The sequence below is a fragment of the Pristiophorus japonicus genome, chromosome 6, assembly GCF_044704955.1.
Source record: "Pristiophorus japonicus isolate sPriJap1 chromosome 6, sPriJap1.hap1, whole genome shotgun sequence".
NCBI lineage: Eukaryota > Metazoa > Chordata > Chondrichthyes > Pristiophoridae > Pristiophorus > Pristiophorus japonicus.
In genome coordinates, this window is record NC_091982.1 from 73,269,818 (window position 1) to 73,286,557 (window position 16,740).

General features: G+C 47.3%; 1 protein-coding gene across 2 annotated transcripts in view; it reads right to left on the bottom strand.

The window, feature by feature from the left end:
- LOC139265691 (exocyst complex component 1-like) overlaps positions 1 to 16,740 on the bottom strand; it is a 222,386-nt gene that overhangs the window by 61,601 nt on the left and 144,045 nt on the right. The window lies entirely within an intron of this gene.

Here is a 16,740-nt window from a genome sequence, read left to right on the forward strand (position 1 = left end):
GTGAACAGAAGTAGATAGCTACATTTCTGTAGAAAAAAAACACTAGGGCTTATTAAAACAGCCAATCCTGATCAGCCTGTCAGGAGAACCTACTAATTAAATGAAGGAAAAGGTGAGCCAATCAAACTGCTCAAATATGTGAACATTTTATCATTAACTATTGTTTTTCTTTTGATCTTCTGATTATATACAGGTTGAATACTACAATTTATAACATAAAATTCTAATAAATTTGCCAAAAAATGTCAACTTACCCAAGAATAGTGCAGCTCATATTGCAAATGGCCTCTTAGAATCATTGCCAGCCTAAAGCCAGTTTTCAGTGGGGTGCTTTATATTGGGGCTGAAATTCTGGCCTCACCGGGTCCGTACAAAGTGAGGACGGACCCGGCGAGGCCTAGCAAAAGCCGGTTTTCGAGGTGCGATGCGCATAAGCCTAAAACCGGCTTTTCCGATCTGTCAAGATTTCTCTTGACAGATCCTCCGCATCCCCAGGAGAAGGACATTTACACGGCCGAAATTGGGCTATTTTTCCCCAACTCATGCCCAGCGAATGTCCTTCAAACTTTTATGCTTGGTAAAAGCAGGCGGATAGTCTACTTTTACCAGGGTAAGAGTTTTAAAACATATAAAAATGTAATTTAAAAACACATTTTTATGTTAAAACCCTGTCCATTAAGGTACATTTATTTTAAACCATATTAAAACACATAAAAAAAAACAAAAAATATTTTTTTTCTCTAAAGCATTTAACTAATTTTAATTTCAATTAATTTTAAATATGTGAGGTGCCTTATGTATTTATTATGTTGTGTTTCTTGTTTTAGGAGTTTATTCTCATTGATAATAATGGGAACTAAAACGGAATTCCCATTATTATCAATGAGAACACTGCAGAGTTGATTGGTGGTCCAGGCCCATGTGACTCTAGCTTTTTCGTGTGTATGGGGAAGTCCTCTCCTTGTACGCTACGCATCGCAATGAAGGCCTCTGACTGGAATCAAAGGCGCATCTGGACCACCAGGTACTTTCGCAAAATATTTTCAGGTCAGAGGCGTTCATCCAAAGGAAGCCTACGACCAGAATTTTAGCCCCATTGTATTTGCTGGTGGTATAAACACATAGTTCTGAAGAGCATCTCTGAGTTGGTAATGAACCCTGAGAATGGATCAGTGTTGGGGCTAACCACTGGAAAAAAGGTACAAGCGGGCAGGACTGCACGCCGTGGTGGTATAGTACAGTGATTTTTAGCCTGCCGTCCCCTACCTAGTGTTGCCAAACCCCATGACTTAACCCTCTCCAGTCCTGCTAAACACAGGTTTCCACCTGGAACTTGGAACATATTTTAACATAAAGCAAAATACTGCAAGTGCTGGAAAACTGAGACCAAAAACAGAAAAAGCTGGAAATACTCAGCATGTCAGGCAGCATCTGTGGACGAACAAAAGTCAGTCACTCAGCGTATCAGCTCTAAAATCCTTCCTCAGGACTGAGTCCGGGTCATGGATCTGAAACATAAATGAGCCCTGAAGAAGGGTCTTAGACCTGAAACTATCGTACTTCTGTCTCTCCACAGATGCAGCCTGACCAGTTAAGTACTTTTATCTTCTTTTGTTTACACAGAATTTAAAATTGGTAGGAGATGAGAAGAAAAGAGACATTAATTTCATCTGGACTTCGCAAAACATTTCACAATCAATAAATTGTAATGTGGGCAAATGTGGCAAACAATTTTCTATGAATCACTTTGTTTGATTTTTATTTATTTTTCTCAATCTTTTCTCATACTACAAGTGTTTTTTTGCTTTACAACAGTTGAAGTTTGAAAGCTTTTCAGGTCGATGCAAGGCTTTGTCGATCATCATAAATAAAAACAGAAAATGCTGGAAACACTCAGCAGGTCAGGTAGCATCTGTGTAGAGACAATGGGCCCAAGTTTCAGTTTAGGATTAGAACAGCGCACCTCTGAGATCTGCCGATTTCCTGGAATAAAAAGCGCGCCTGTTCCTCTCTTGCTGTTCTCGACTGAAATAAGGCCTCCTGTGCACTCAGTGCAGCACAGCGGGGGAGCAACTACAGCCCTGCGCCTAAAAGACTTCCGGCAGCTGCGCGCATGCACAGTAGCTCCTGGCCCCCAGATTCTGTGTGCGTGTGCTGCAGGCTGTGTGGGAGGGGCCCGAAAAGCACGCCGCCCCTAAGCCCAATGCTGCAGCTCTGCAATTTAAAAATCACCTACTTGGAAGCATTTGCGTGCAGGAATCTGCGAAGAAAGCAGCAACTAAAAAGGCAAGTTTATTTTACTTAACTCAGCCACCTCGTCGTAAATCATCGCCCTGGTAGTGTCCAGCCGCCCAATCCACGCCTCCTGCAGCTGCCGGTGTTTTCGCACGCCACCCCGAGCCCTGGCCGAATGGGCTCCCCGCCACGACCTGGTTTTTATCCATGTTTATTAATTATTCTAAAACTGCTCAGAAAGTAATCAGTGCTCCTCCTCGACTCAAAGTGCCTTACAGGCACCTCAGAGGCACTTTGTTCCAATGTTGATATGTTTGGTAATTTTGATAAAGTCATCTGTTGCATTTTGCTGTAGTCGGAGCATCGAAGCACTTACAAATAAAGAGGATAACTCGCAGTGACTGAAGCCGCCGACTGCAATTTCTGCACCCACATCTTTAAAATGTCGTCTAAAGAAAACTAGCTGGAATTTAACTAAATAGCTCCTCTGTTTCTGAACTTCAATATCAAAAAGTTAACCGCTTTTAATTAATGGAACATTTCTAACTGCTTTTAATTAATGGAATATTTCTACATTGTTGATTATGCAGTACCTGATTATAGTCACGTATAAATCTAATTTTCTTGAAGGTGTTCAAACAGGTTCAATTTAATGTAAGTCGATGGCAGAAAGTCTTGATAATTCAACTGTGCAATCATAATATTCAGAATGTAAGTGTCTGTTGTTGGTAATAAGAATGCTATTCTGAGGTTGAGTTACTACACTGCTGCTGGAGGCTCCCGCACCTAGCCCTGGTTGAAGGGCATTGCCAGTGCGTGCTCCAGTCGGGAAGGTAAGACTCTTTACTAATTATTACTTGATTTATTTTACATTTTCTATTATTTATTAAATGCTATGGTTTCTATGATTCTTTATTGGTTACAGTGATGTGTTTAATGCTTTAGTGCTTAGTGTTTAATGCTTTCCACCCCGTGTCTCTGGCTACCTGGGCGCTGAACTCTTAACTCACCGCAGGGTTTTTCAGAACGTACAAAAGTGGACACTTGCTCTGGCCTAAGTTAGTTTGGTGTAAGTTTTAACTGTCGAAACTTGCATAACCTGTAGAATTCTCTACCGCAGAGAGTTGCTGATGCCAGTTCATTAGATATATTCAAGAGGGAGTTAGATATGGCCCTGATGGCTAAAGGGATCAAGGGGTATGGAGAGAAAGCAGGAAAGAGGTACTGAGGTGAATGATCAGCCGTGACCTTATTGAATGGTGGTACAGGCTCGAAGGGCCGAATGGCCTATTCCTGCACCTATTTTCTATTTTTCTATGTTTCTATAAATGGCCAAAACAGGGGTAAGTGGTTAGTAATGCCCCCTTTTGAAAAAAAAAACTGAACCAAATAAAAAACCTTACTAACTCGATTACACTGGAGCAACTTAAAAGTGGAGAATTGCGATTTTTAAGTTACTCCAAAAAAATTGAGTTGCTCCAAAAAAAACGGAGCAACTCCAGTTGAAATTTGGGTACAGAAAGTGGCAAGCAAATGGAAGCTCGGGGTCACGTTTGTGGACTGAATGGAGGTGTTCAGCAAAGTGATCACCCAATGTATGTTTGGTCACCCCAATGTAGAGAAGACTGCATCATCCTCACGACCTGGCCTGAGCCGAATAAAGGATTTTGCCAGATAAAGGGAGGTCAGTCCGGGGGGAGAAGGTCCGAGGTTGGGGAGGGGCGGGAGGTGCCCCGGGCGGGCCTGAAGCGTCGGCGGGCCGCGAACTGTCGGTGGGACCTGGTGGGCTAAGTGCCGGCGGGCCCCCAACGGGCCGAGTGTCAGCGGGCTGAGTGTTGGCAGCCCCCCAGTGGGCTGAATGTTGGTGGGCCCCCAGCAGGCTGAGTGTTGGTGGCCCCCCTGTGGGCTGAGTGCCAGTGGGCCCCAAAGTCAGGGTGGAGGTCGACTGCGATCTGCGCATGCACCCCCGGCCATCAGAATCATGCCAGATAGGGGTGTTGCCGGATAAGGGAGTCCCGGATAAGGGAGGTCCAACTTGTACTGCATTCAGTTCTGGACACCACACCTCAGGAAGGATATATTTGCCTTGGAGTGGATGCAGCGCAAATTCAACAGAATTGCGTTAAATTATGAGAAAAAGTTGCAATAACTTGGCTTGTATTCTCTTAAGTATAGAAGATTTAGGGGTGAGCTAAGGTTTTTAAAATGATAAAAGGATTCGATAGGTAGTTATAGAGAAACTATTTCCTCTGGAAATCCAAAACAAGGGGGCATAATCTTAAAATAGAGCCAGGCTGTTCAGGAGTGAAATCAAGATGCACTTCACACAAAGGATAGCACAAATCTGGAACTCTCTTCCCCAAAAAGCTGTGGATGCTATGTCAATTGGAGTTTTCAAGACTGAGCTCGATAGATTTTTGTTAGGTAAAGGTGTCAAAGGATAGGAGTCAAAGGTGGTTAAAAGAAAGAACGACTTGCATTTAGATAGAACCTTTCACGATCACCAGATGTCATTAAATGCTTTACAGCCAATGAAGTACTTTTTTTGAAGTGTAGTCACTGCTGTAATGTAGGAAATGCATCAGTCAATTTGCACACAGCAAACTCTCACAAACTGCAATGCGATAATGACCAGATAATCTATTTCAGTGATGTTGATTGAGGGATAAATATTGGCCAGGACAATGCGGTTGAGATACAGATTAGCCATGATGTAATTGAATGGCGGAACAAGCTCGAGGGGCTGAATGGCCTACTCCTGTTCTTATGTTCCTATGTTCCCTTGCCTTTGGAGAAGAGCACAGAAGTTGAGAAAGGTTGAGCATCAATTCGAGGACCTTGATGTAGTCGTGTGAATCACTTCAATTATCTCACAAGAGTAGAAAGCATGTGTGTAGCTCTTCACTTCTCCATATCGATCAGTAACTGTTCTTTCTCCCCTCCCCCAGCATGGTCAACAATTCCCTCTTGCCTATCGTATTGTTCACCATCCATCACAAGAGCACACAATACCATCTCATTCTCATTCCAAACACACACTCACTTCTTCCTTGCTCCCTTCACAGCTAGTAGCAGCATGCTCTTCTCAATTTGTAGTCTTTTCAGAATCAGCAACCTCTCTCATGACTCCTTCCCTACTTCACACTCCAAACATGTGCTTTTCATTCAACAATTCCTCATCTTGCATGCATTTTGTTTCTTTTCCTTCTCAGCATGTGCACAATAAGCAGAAACCTCACTTATGTGCACTGTTCTTCAAACTCGCACGCTCTCATTCTAGAGAACAAAACTGGTCACAGCACAAGGGAGCGGAGCAAGACCAGGGGAAGATCAACCAAGATCATGAATCGCTCAGAGCTGAAGCAGCAAGCGCTGGAAATCAGGGAGCCCTCACAAGTTGTGAGAATGGGAGATTATGAGACAGGAAGGATTATCTGAATAGGATCTCTAACTATTACTTGTATTTCTTCATAAACCTCAGAAGAATGCTCAATATGACAGCTTCACAACATCAAGCTACATTGTTATGCCAGTCATGTGCTAATGTCAAGACGATCAGAGCCATGTTAACGCTTGTCTCTTTTCTTTTTCCTCTAGATCATTCTCAGCAGCCACAACCCACAAGAGAAGTCAACTCGGAAAATCTTTCTGCATCACATGCTGCAACACTCCCAAGCATCAGCATAGGGATTGGTATCCTGGCTGGGTTAGAGAGAGAGGGATTTTCACATACCGAAGCAGCCTGAACTAATGAACAGCTGCAAGTACTGGTGGCAGGGACACCTGTTGAGAGCGCCCAGTTGCAGCATTCTTAGGGGGAGAAAGTCAACTCATTTGTACCTCCCATTAGCTCCACTGCTAAATTCGGTGGGAGTTTTGCGGTGGTGGTGGTAATACATAGCGCCCCGCTCTGCTGCGCTGGCAATGAGGACATCATAACAATGCACAACACCCCAGACCCTAATGCTGCGCCGGGCGATGACAGTGACAGCTTCAGGGGACGCGCACCGGGCGGGCGGCTGGCCGGCCACTCACTCACGGGGCAAAAGTTAAAGGGGAGGTGGGCAGCTCCTAAAAAAAATTGCCGATTTGGTTGTGCGCCTCGTTGCCGTTTTGAACGTGAGATCCGTGCCGCGATCAGTCAGCCCAGCACTCTGCTCGCATGCCGGGCTGTTGGAGTGGGACCCCTGCTCCCCGGTGCATAGTATGCAGCTTGGGCCCTTCCTTTTAATTTAGGGACGAGCCCATCCTACGCGGCAGCGCTATGCGGCCTGCTCCCGAGGCATTCTCCCTGCTACTGCCCCAGGAAGAAGTGCAGCATGGGATTTAGTGCTCCACTTCCTTTTGGGGGAGGGATCCCAATTTCTCGAGAGAAGTGAGTCTTCTGTGCCTGGCACAAAGTCTCGCACCTCGCAAGTGTTACCATCCCGCAAAAGGGCGCATCAAATTTTTCCCCATTAGAATATGGTCACCTCCAATGAAGGTTGTCATATTTAGAAAAGTTGAGCAGGTTGGGCCTATATGCACTGGAGTTAAGAAGAATGAGAGGTGATCTTATTGAAACATATAAGATTTTGAGGGGGCTTGACAGGGTGGATGCAGAGAGGATGTTTCCCCTCATGGGGGGATTCTAGAACTAGGGGACATCGTTTCAGAATAAAGGGTCGCCCATTTAAAACAGAAATGAGGAAGAATTTCTTCTCAGGGGGTCCTGAATCTTTGGAATTCTCTACCCTAGAGAGCTGTGGAGGCTGGGTCTTTGAATATATTTAAGGTGGAGATACACATTTTTGAATGATAAGGGAGTCAAGGGTTATGGGGAGCAGGCGGGGAAGTGGAGCTGAGGCCAGGATCAGATCAGCCATGATCTTATTGAATAGTGGAGCAGGCTCGAGGGGCCAAATGGCCTACTCCTGCTCCTAATTGTTATGTTGTTATGTTCCAAGGATACTGCAGCCAGGGTCTCACAATAGGACACAAGCCTTTGCAGCTGTGGTAGAAGCTGAAATGGCTGCCATCCAGGACCTATGCGCCACCTTGAAGAGACTGGTAGACTACATGGAAAAGGGGCTTTCAAAGAGTCACTCCCGTTCTACAATCTGCTCTCCCCCAGATCAGTGGCAGTGATAAGCTGTAGCCCCATGGGAGTAGCAGTAGCGAAATTGAATTGGTGTGAGCTGCCCTCTCTCAGGATATCAGCATGTCTGCTCCCTCGTACCCCCTCAACTAATACCCACCACAGTGCTAGAAAGCCAGCTGGACCAAATTGCTCCAGTAGCAGCTGAAGTCTGCAGCTGGGCCCTCATAGGCTAGAACACCCAGGAGCTGTTGGCCACAGGCACTTAAATGTTGCAAATTCAGCAACATTAGCATTCCACCATTTCAGCTAAAACCACTGGGGAAGTGGACCGTAGAAATAGCAGAGTTATAAAATTTGTTTAAAGAAAAACACAATTGGTTGATCACTTGTGTCACAAAAGAACTCATTCGGTATCACCAATTTTGAGGCGGTAAGCCCAGCTGGTCGGTAAGTGTAGCGCCTCGGAAAAGTTAACGCTGTCTACTACGAAATTTGGTTTCAGCGTCCCAAGATGGAAATGGATCGGTAAATCAGTCGTTGCATAATTCTCTTAGGGAGGTGAAACATTGTAATAAATTCCCAGAGCGAATGTGGATGAGACGATGGTCGTTAGACATTCCGGCACCAATCGCTTCTTAAATGGGAGGCAAGATGACTCAGCGCAGGCGCAGTTTCACCATTGCAGTCTGGTCAGAACGGCAACGTGGCTGACGGGGGAGCTCGCCAGCGTGGCCACCGCTTTTCCAACGCAGCCCTGGAGGCTTAATTAGAAGCTGTGGAGAGGCGAACATATGCCCTGCAGTCAGAGAGTGACAGGAGGCCCCCGCCTAGAGTTTTCAGACGTTTGTGGCATAGCACGTGTCAGCAAGGAGCACGATGTCCAGAAATGCGACACAATGTCACAAGAAGTTGAACGACCTCACTCGGGTTGTCAGGATGAGTACCCTTGCTATTAACCTTCCAATGTCAAAATGTGAACCTCACTGTCTCACACAATGTACAGTTTGTGCAGTACCTGCTTCTTCATTATGTGTACCAGCCGTTGCTGAAGAGAGCTGCAAAGTTCCATCTCAGTTCAGCAGCCATACCCTGGACTTCCATGCGTAACTCTCCTTCTTGGACCCTACTCAGCCCCACCCCTCCTCTTACTCCCTTTTCACTCTTTATATGCATTTGCAAAACTTTAGTCTTACCCCTAATCTTAGCTGGGAGCCACCAAATCCCACCTTTCACACAGGCACTCTGCGCAGCTATGAGAGTCAAATGAATATCTGCACACTACAGTAGCAGCTATTCAACTCTGCAAGGCACATGTGGCAGACAATTAGTTGCACATTTACTCACACCTTCTTCTGTTTGTTATTGCAGGCGAAACTTGCTCACAACAGGCGACAACAAATGCAGACTGGAGGAGGGGAGTCTGACCTCCACGCCCTCACGGAGGCGGAAGAGTGAGTGTCCGCCCTCATGGACGCACAAGTAGGTGCGGTAGCAATCAGGGAAGCCGAGCTCCCTGGGGACAGTGACGTTATGTTCATCCCCTTTCTCTCTCATATATACCATTTACCCCTGAAACCACATGCCATTCCCATTTTACCTATACATGTCCTATGTCACCTCCTTCTTCCCTTCCTGCCCACTCCCCTGCTGCTAACTACACTTCTGTAACTTTGTGCATACAGATAATGAGCCAGAAGCGCAACATCTGTCAGTGAGGCGTCCATCTCCACTGACGGGGGAAACGAAAAGGGAGGGGATGACAGTTCTGCGCCAGTCTGGCAGGATTCATCTGCTGCAGACAGTGGGAACACCACCTCGGTGGACGAGCCGATCTTCCTGACGAGCCTAATGTTCCTGGACCCACTTGCCTGCAGCAATGCCAAGTGCGAAGGGAAGCTCGGGGGCCAGCTCACTAGAGAGTGAGCCAGCGTCTGAGTCTTGCTGAGCGTGACTCAGATGTGGACCTGGATTTGGAGGGTATGACGACAGAGTCTCAGGGGATGCCCGCGACCTTATGGGTGCATTGGCAAGGGTCCTGCAGAGCATGGATGCACTTGCTGTTAGGTTGGGGGAGGCCACCTCAAACGTTGCCCGTGCCTCTGAGCAGACCATCAAGCCCATCCATGTCAAGTATCAAAGGATGTTGGAGTCGACGAGTGACCGTGGGGACCCAGAGGTGATGGCGTGTGCCATGGCCGACGTGGCAACAGTTATTACAACACAGGCCGAAGCAACGTAAGGCCTTTGTGATGTGATGTAGTCACTCGTTGGTGGCATCAATTCTCAGTCTACTGCGTTGCAGACTCAGCCTGCTCTCATGCAGACTCAGACTGATGCCCTGCAAGCACTGATTGCTGCTATCCTCTCTGGATTCCCCACAATCCAACGGGGAACTCATGGTGCCGATGCAGGCCAGCAATCTGTCCTCCAGCAGATTGCTCCGGATGCTGAGGCTCTGCCACGGAGGAGTGGCAGTGTGTCGATGGAAATGGAAGATGCTGCCCTCTCTCACAATGACAGCATTCTGGCTCCCACCACTGCCACTCTGCCTTTGCACCCCATTCATCCCAGACTGCCGCCACCCATGCTGAGGTGGTGCAGTCCACAGCCAGGCATGGTAGGAGGGAGGTGGGGAAAGAGAAGGGGTGGGAAATATGCGCCTAAGTCTCAATAAGGACTTTTCCGACCATGGCCAGATGTCTACATCTTGTAAATATAAGTGTACATATTTCGTTGCTGATGTTACTTGTGGAAGGGTCTTGGCATGATATGGTTCATGTAAGCTGGTCTTGCACTTCAGATGGGAGGGCCGTTTGTATACATATTCATGAAGTTGCTTGTGTGTTATACTGTTTCAAGGGGCATTTGTTACATTCTTTATTAGTTGCTGGTGAAGGATTTTTGGTGTGCTGCTTGAGGCCACACTGTTGTTAAAGATAATAAAATGTTGATTTGACCGCTGCATTACCGTCATGTATATTAATTGAGCATTTCACGGAGCTGCGCCGTGAGCCTAGCACATAGCGATGTGACTGTGAGGCCCAGTCATCATCTGGTTGTTGATTCATCGGAATCGATGCAGAGGAGGCGCTGACGTACGGCCCTTGCGGCGGCAGTATTGACATAGTGCCTCCTCCGTCTGCCTTGCCATGCTATATATCGTCATGCTCCTCTACCTCTTCCTCCTCCTGAGGTGGAGCAGTGACAATGCCTGGGTCCTCATGATGCTCAGGTTGTGTAGCATGCAGCAGACCACAATGAAGAGCGAGACTTGATCTGGGGAGTTCTGAAGGTTGCCTCCAGAGTGGTCAAGGCATCAGAAACGTTGCTTTCGGATCCTGATAGTCTGCTCTAAGAGGTTCCGGGTGGCCACATGGCTCTCGTCGAACCGATGTTCAGCACAGGGGTTAGGGTTGCAGAGCAGGGTCATGAGCCAGGTGGCTAGACCATGGCCTTTGCTAGTTTCTGAAACGGGTCGACAAAGGGTGACCAAAAATTGATAAAAGGAACTAATAGACTACGAGAGAAAACTAGCAAGAAATATAAAAACAGATTGTAAGAGCTTCTACAAGTATGTAAAAAGAGTAGCAAAAGTAAACATTGGTCCCTTAGAGGCTGAAGCAGGAGAAATTATTATGGGGAATAAATAAATGACAGAAACGTTAAACAAATATTTTGGTTCTGTCTTCACAGTAGAAGACGCAAAAAGCATACCTAAAATGGTGGAGAACCAAGGTTCTAATGAGGGCAAGTGTCATGTATTCAACTGTCATTGTAACCCATGTATAAACTGACCTAAGTTGTACACCGTGAGAACACTGACCACTTGGTGGTGAACTTGAGGGAGACACTCCTAACCTGGACTTTCAGGTATAAAAGGGGAAGCTCCACCCACCTTCTGCACTTCAGTGCTGGCTAATAAAGGTTACTGGTCACAGAGTGACCTTCTCTCAAGTATGGGCCTCGTGTGCATTTGTACTGTATAGTAAGGACATATTATTGGCGATGAGAAACTGGGATTTAAACCACGCGAGCATGGCCACTAGCAGCACAGACGAGAGATACTGATTGGGACGATTTTATTGAGAGACTACAGCAAAGTTTCGTCACTAAGGAATGGCTGGGACAGGATTCGGCCGACAAACGCAGGGCTCATCTCCGGACGGTTTGTGGATCCAGGACGTACTCCCTGATGAAGGACCTTCATCATTTCAGACATCTATCTTAGGGGAGGAAGAGATCAGAATGATGTTTGACAAAAATCTTGGTTTAAATGCAGCAAATGGACAGGGAGTCAACATTGTTAACGCGGCACACAGTTCTCCAGGCAGACAGGGGCAATCGGACATGCCCGAGCATGTAGTCGAACCCAAAGGGGGAATTCAACAGAGACAATGGCTAGCTGAACGGCGATTCATGCCATCGCAAGGGACAATGCGGCCAGTAATGGGCCCATCAACACCTGTCAATAGTGCGCTTAAGGACAGTTACAGAGACAGTCAGAGACGATCGACTGGTAATGGACCTTTTGTTTCCAAAAACGGCTCATGTTGGAGGTGTGGAGGCAAACACACAGCCAGAGCTTGCAGGTATCAGTAATATACCTGCAGAAACTGCAACGTCAGCGGTCACTTGGCGCGTATGTGCAGGAAGCCTGCAGCCAGGTTGATGTACGAGGAGGACGGGCCCGATGTAAGTTCTACGAGGCCAAATGGACGCTAGGGAAAATCGCTGGAAGGTAAAGTTCAGCGAGTTCATGTGGAGCACGTATACAGTTCATATACCAGGACGTCACCGATAATGATGAAAGTGCTCCTCAATGGCATCCCAGTATCAATGGAGCTAGACACGGGGGCGAGCCAGTCCCTGATGAGTATCAAACAGTTCGACAAGTTGTGGGCGTCCAAGGCCAGGAGGCCAAAATTAGTGCCAATTGACGCACAGCTACGGACATATATAAAGGAGATCATTCTGGTGCTAGGCAGCACCACGGTAGGCATGACCCACAAAGATTCGGAGAACAGGTTGCCACTCTGGATTGTCCCGGGGGATGGTCCCACACTGCTGGGGAGGAGTTGGCTTGCTGTCATGAACTGGAAATGGGGCGATGTCAATGCAATTTCTTCTGTGGAGCGAATATCATGCTCACAGGTCCTGGACAAATTTGACACACTATTTCAACCCAGCATTGGCACTTTCATGGGGACCAAGGTAATAATTCACATAAACCCGGACGCCAGGCCAGTACACCACAAGGCCAGAGCGGTGTCGAACGTGATGCGGGAAAAGATAGAAGGTGAATTGGACCGCCTGCTGAGGGAAGGCATCATCTCGCCAGTCGAATTCAGTGACTGGGCGAGCCCGATTGTGCTCAAGGCGGATGGGTCGGTCAGGATATGTGGTGATTACAGGGCCACCATCAATCGGGTGTCTGGGTTGACAGATGTCCGTTCGGGATTCGCTCAGCCGCCGCAATCTTTCAACGAAACATGGAAAGCTTCCTCAAGTCGATTCCAAGGACGATGGTTTTTCAAGATGACATCCTCATCACGGGTTGCGATACTGAAGAACACCTGCACAACCTGGAGGAGGTGCTACGCAGACTGGACCGGGTAGGGCTGCGACTGAAAAAGGTGAAGTGCGTCTTCCTAGCTCCAGAGGTAGAATTCCTGGGGATGAGGGTAGCAGCAGACAGGATCAGACCTGCTGCGTCCAAAACGGAAGCGATCCAGAGAGCACCCAGACCGCTTAACCCGACGGAGTTCCCTTCGTTGCTGGGGCTCCTGAACTATTTTGGTAATTTTCTTCCCAAATTGAGCACGCTGTTAGAACCACTACACGTGCTCCTATGCAAAGGTCGCAATTGGGTCTGGGGGGAAGCCAGGAAAGGGCTTTTGATGGAGCATAACAAATTGCATGATCTAACAATCTGTTAACGCTATATGACCCATGTAAGAAACTTGTTTTAATGTGCGATGCGTCGTCCTATGGGGTCGGGTGTGTGTTGCAGCATGTTAATGCCAAGGGTCAGTTACAGCCAGTAATTTATGCCTCCAGAAGTCTGCCCCAGACAGAAAGGGGCTTCGGGATGGTAGAAAAAGAAGCGCTTGCATGTGTATATGCAGTAAAAAAAAAATGCACCAGTACCTGTTTGGCAGGAAATTTGAGCTGGAGACAGATCACAAACCCCTAACGTCCCTTTTGGCTGACAACAAGGCCATAAATGCAAATGCGTCGGCCCGCATACAGAGGTGGGCACTCACGTTAGCCGCCTATGACTATATAATTCGGCACAGACCGGGCACTGAAAACTGCGCCGATGCACTCAGTAGGCTCCCACTAGCCACCACCGAGGGGACAACCGAGCATGCTGCTGAGATCATCATGGCTGTTGAAGCTTTCGAAAGCGAAGGCTCACCCATGACAGTCCGTCAGATCAAAGTCTGGACAAATAGAGACCCGCTACGGTCTTTAGTCAAGAAATGTGTCCTGAATGGGGACTGGGCAGCCATGTACGGGGCATGCCATGAGGAATTTAAACCATTTCACAGGTGCAAGGATGAACTCTCGATTCAGGCCGATTGGCTACTATGGGGAAACCGAGTAGTCATGCCCCAGATGGGCAGAGAGGTGTTCATCAGAGAACTCCACAATGAGCACCCGGGCATTGTCATGATGAAGGCAATTGCCAGGTCACACGTTTGGTGGCCAGGGATAGATGCAGACCTGGAACTTTGTGTTCGCAGGTGCAACGCGTGTGCCCAGCTGGGCAATGCACCCAGGGAAGCCCCCCTTAGCCCCTTGGTGGTCCTGGCCCGCCAAGCCATGGTCACACATCCATGTGGACTATGCAGGTCCTTTCATGGGATAAATGCTTTTGGCTGTAGTAGACGCCTACTCCAAATGGATCGAGTGTGACATTCTCAATTCAAGTACATCCTCTGCCACGGTAGAAAGTCTACGGCAATGTTCGCTACCCAAGGTCTACCGGACGTCTTGGTCAGCAACAATGGCCCGTGCTTTACAAGCATTGAATTCCAGGACTTCATGGCAGGAAATGGTATCAACCATGTCAGAACGGCACCGTTCAAGCCAGCCTCAAATGGCCAGGTGGAACGAGCAGTGCAGGTAATCAAACAGGGGATGCTCAGAATCCAAGGGGGTTCCCTACACAGCCGTTTATCACGCCTCCTGTTGGCCAATAGATCCCGACCACACTCACTCAAAGGGGTTCCACCCGCAGAGCTGCTAATGAAAAGTACGCTCAAAATCAGGTTATCCCTTATACACCCCACCATGAAAGTGTTTGGAAACAATGCAGCTTGAAGGTGTCGGTTTCCAGCACTTCGATCCCAGAACTTCCAGGCTCCGGAGATAACTGGGAACCAATTGCAAACGAGTGAAACATGGAGGCCAACATTAATTTCATATTGGACGTCAGACGAGGGCGCCCACAGCGGATCGCCAAAGGGTAATTGAAAGAGGTATTTTGATTGCTAAAGGTGGGAATAGGATTCTGGTAGTTAAACTTACCAATAGACAAATCTACCGCAAACACGTGGATCAAACAAAAAGGAGATTCAGCAACCCCATAGAAGAAGCAGAGGAAGAACATGATGTAGAGTTCACTCTACCATAGGTGACCGAACACCGGAACCAAGTGGAGGAGAGCCCAGTCACTGTGGTCAGTCCGGACAGGCCTGAGGCACCGCAAACCGCAGACACTCAGGCCAGCGCCCAACAACCGGAGCCCCAACTCAAGAGCGTAAACCACCAGAGAAACTCAACCTGTGATCCCAATAAGACTTTGGGGGGCGAGGTGACGTCATGTATTCAACTGTAATTGTAACCCATGTATAAACTGACCTACGTTGTACACCGTGAGAACACCGACCACTAGGTGGTGAACTTGTGGGAGACACTCCTAACCTGGACTTTCAGGTATAAAAGGGGAAGCTCCACCCACCTTCTGCACTTCAGTGCTGGCTAATAAAGGTTACTGGTCACAGAGTGACCTTCTTTCAAGTATGTGCCTCGTGTGCATTTGTACTGTATAGTAAGGACAGGTTAGTAAGGAACTTAATTTAATTAATATAAGTAGAGAAAAAGTACTTGAGAAACTAAAGGGACTCCCTGGAGCAAGGGTCAAGGATGTCTCGGAGCGGCTGCAGGTCATTCAGGAGGGGCGGGCGAACAGCCAGTTGTTGTGGTGCTTATAGGTACCAACGATATAGGTAAAAAGCGGGATGAGGTGCTACAAGCTGAATTTAGGGAGCTAGGAGTTAAATTAAAAAGTAGGACCTCAAAGGTAGTAATCTCAGGATTGCTACCCGTGCCACATGCTAGTCAGAGTAGAAATAGCAGGTTAGTTAAAATGAATATGTGGCTTGAGGCATGGTGCAAGAGGGAGGGATTCAAATTTCTGGAACGTTTGAATCGATTCTGGAGAGGTGGGGCCAGTACAAACCCGACGGTCTGCATCTGGGCAGGACTGGAACCAATGTCCTAGGGGGGAGTGCTTGCTAGTGCTGTTGGGGAGGATTTAAACTAATAGGGCAGGGGGATGGGAACCTATGCAGGGAGACAGAGAGAAGTAAAATAGGGTCAGAAGCAAAAGGTATAAAGGAGAAAAGTAATAGTGGAGGGCAGAAAAATCAAAGGCAAAAATCCTTACAACATACAACATAACAACATAATTTTAAAAGGACAAAGAGTGTTAAAAAAACAAGCCTGAAGGCTCTGTGTCTCAATGTGAGGAGCATTCGTAATAAGGTGGATGAATTAACTGCGCAGGCAGCTATTAACAAATATGATCTAATTGGCATTATGGAGACATGGCTCCAGGGTGACCAAGGCTGGGAACTCAACATCCAAGGGTATTCAATATTCAGGAAAGATAGACTGAAAGTAAAAGGAAGTGGAGTAGCGTTGCTGGTTAAAGAGGAGATTAACGCAATAATAAGGAAGGACATTAGCGTGGATGAGGTGGAATCTGTATGGGGACAGCTGTGGAACCCCAAAGGGCAGAAAACGCTAGTGGGAGTTGTGTACAGACCACCAAACAGTCATAGTGAGGTTGGGGATGGCATCAAACAGGAAATTAGGGATGTGTGCAACAAAGGTACAGCAGTTATTATGGGTGACTTTAATCTACATATAGATTGAGCTAAACAAACTGGTAGCAATACAGTGGAGTAGGATTTCCTGGAGTGTATAAGGGATGGTTTTCTAGACCATTTTGTCGAGGAACCAACTAGAGAGCTGGCCATCCTAGACTGGGTGTTGTGTAATGAGAGAGGATTAATTAGCAATCTTGTTGTGCGAGGCCCCTTGGGGAAGAGTGACCATAATATGGTAGAATTCTTCATTAAGCTGGAGAGTGACACAGTTAATTCAGAGACTACAGTCCTGAATGGTAACTTAGA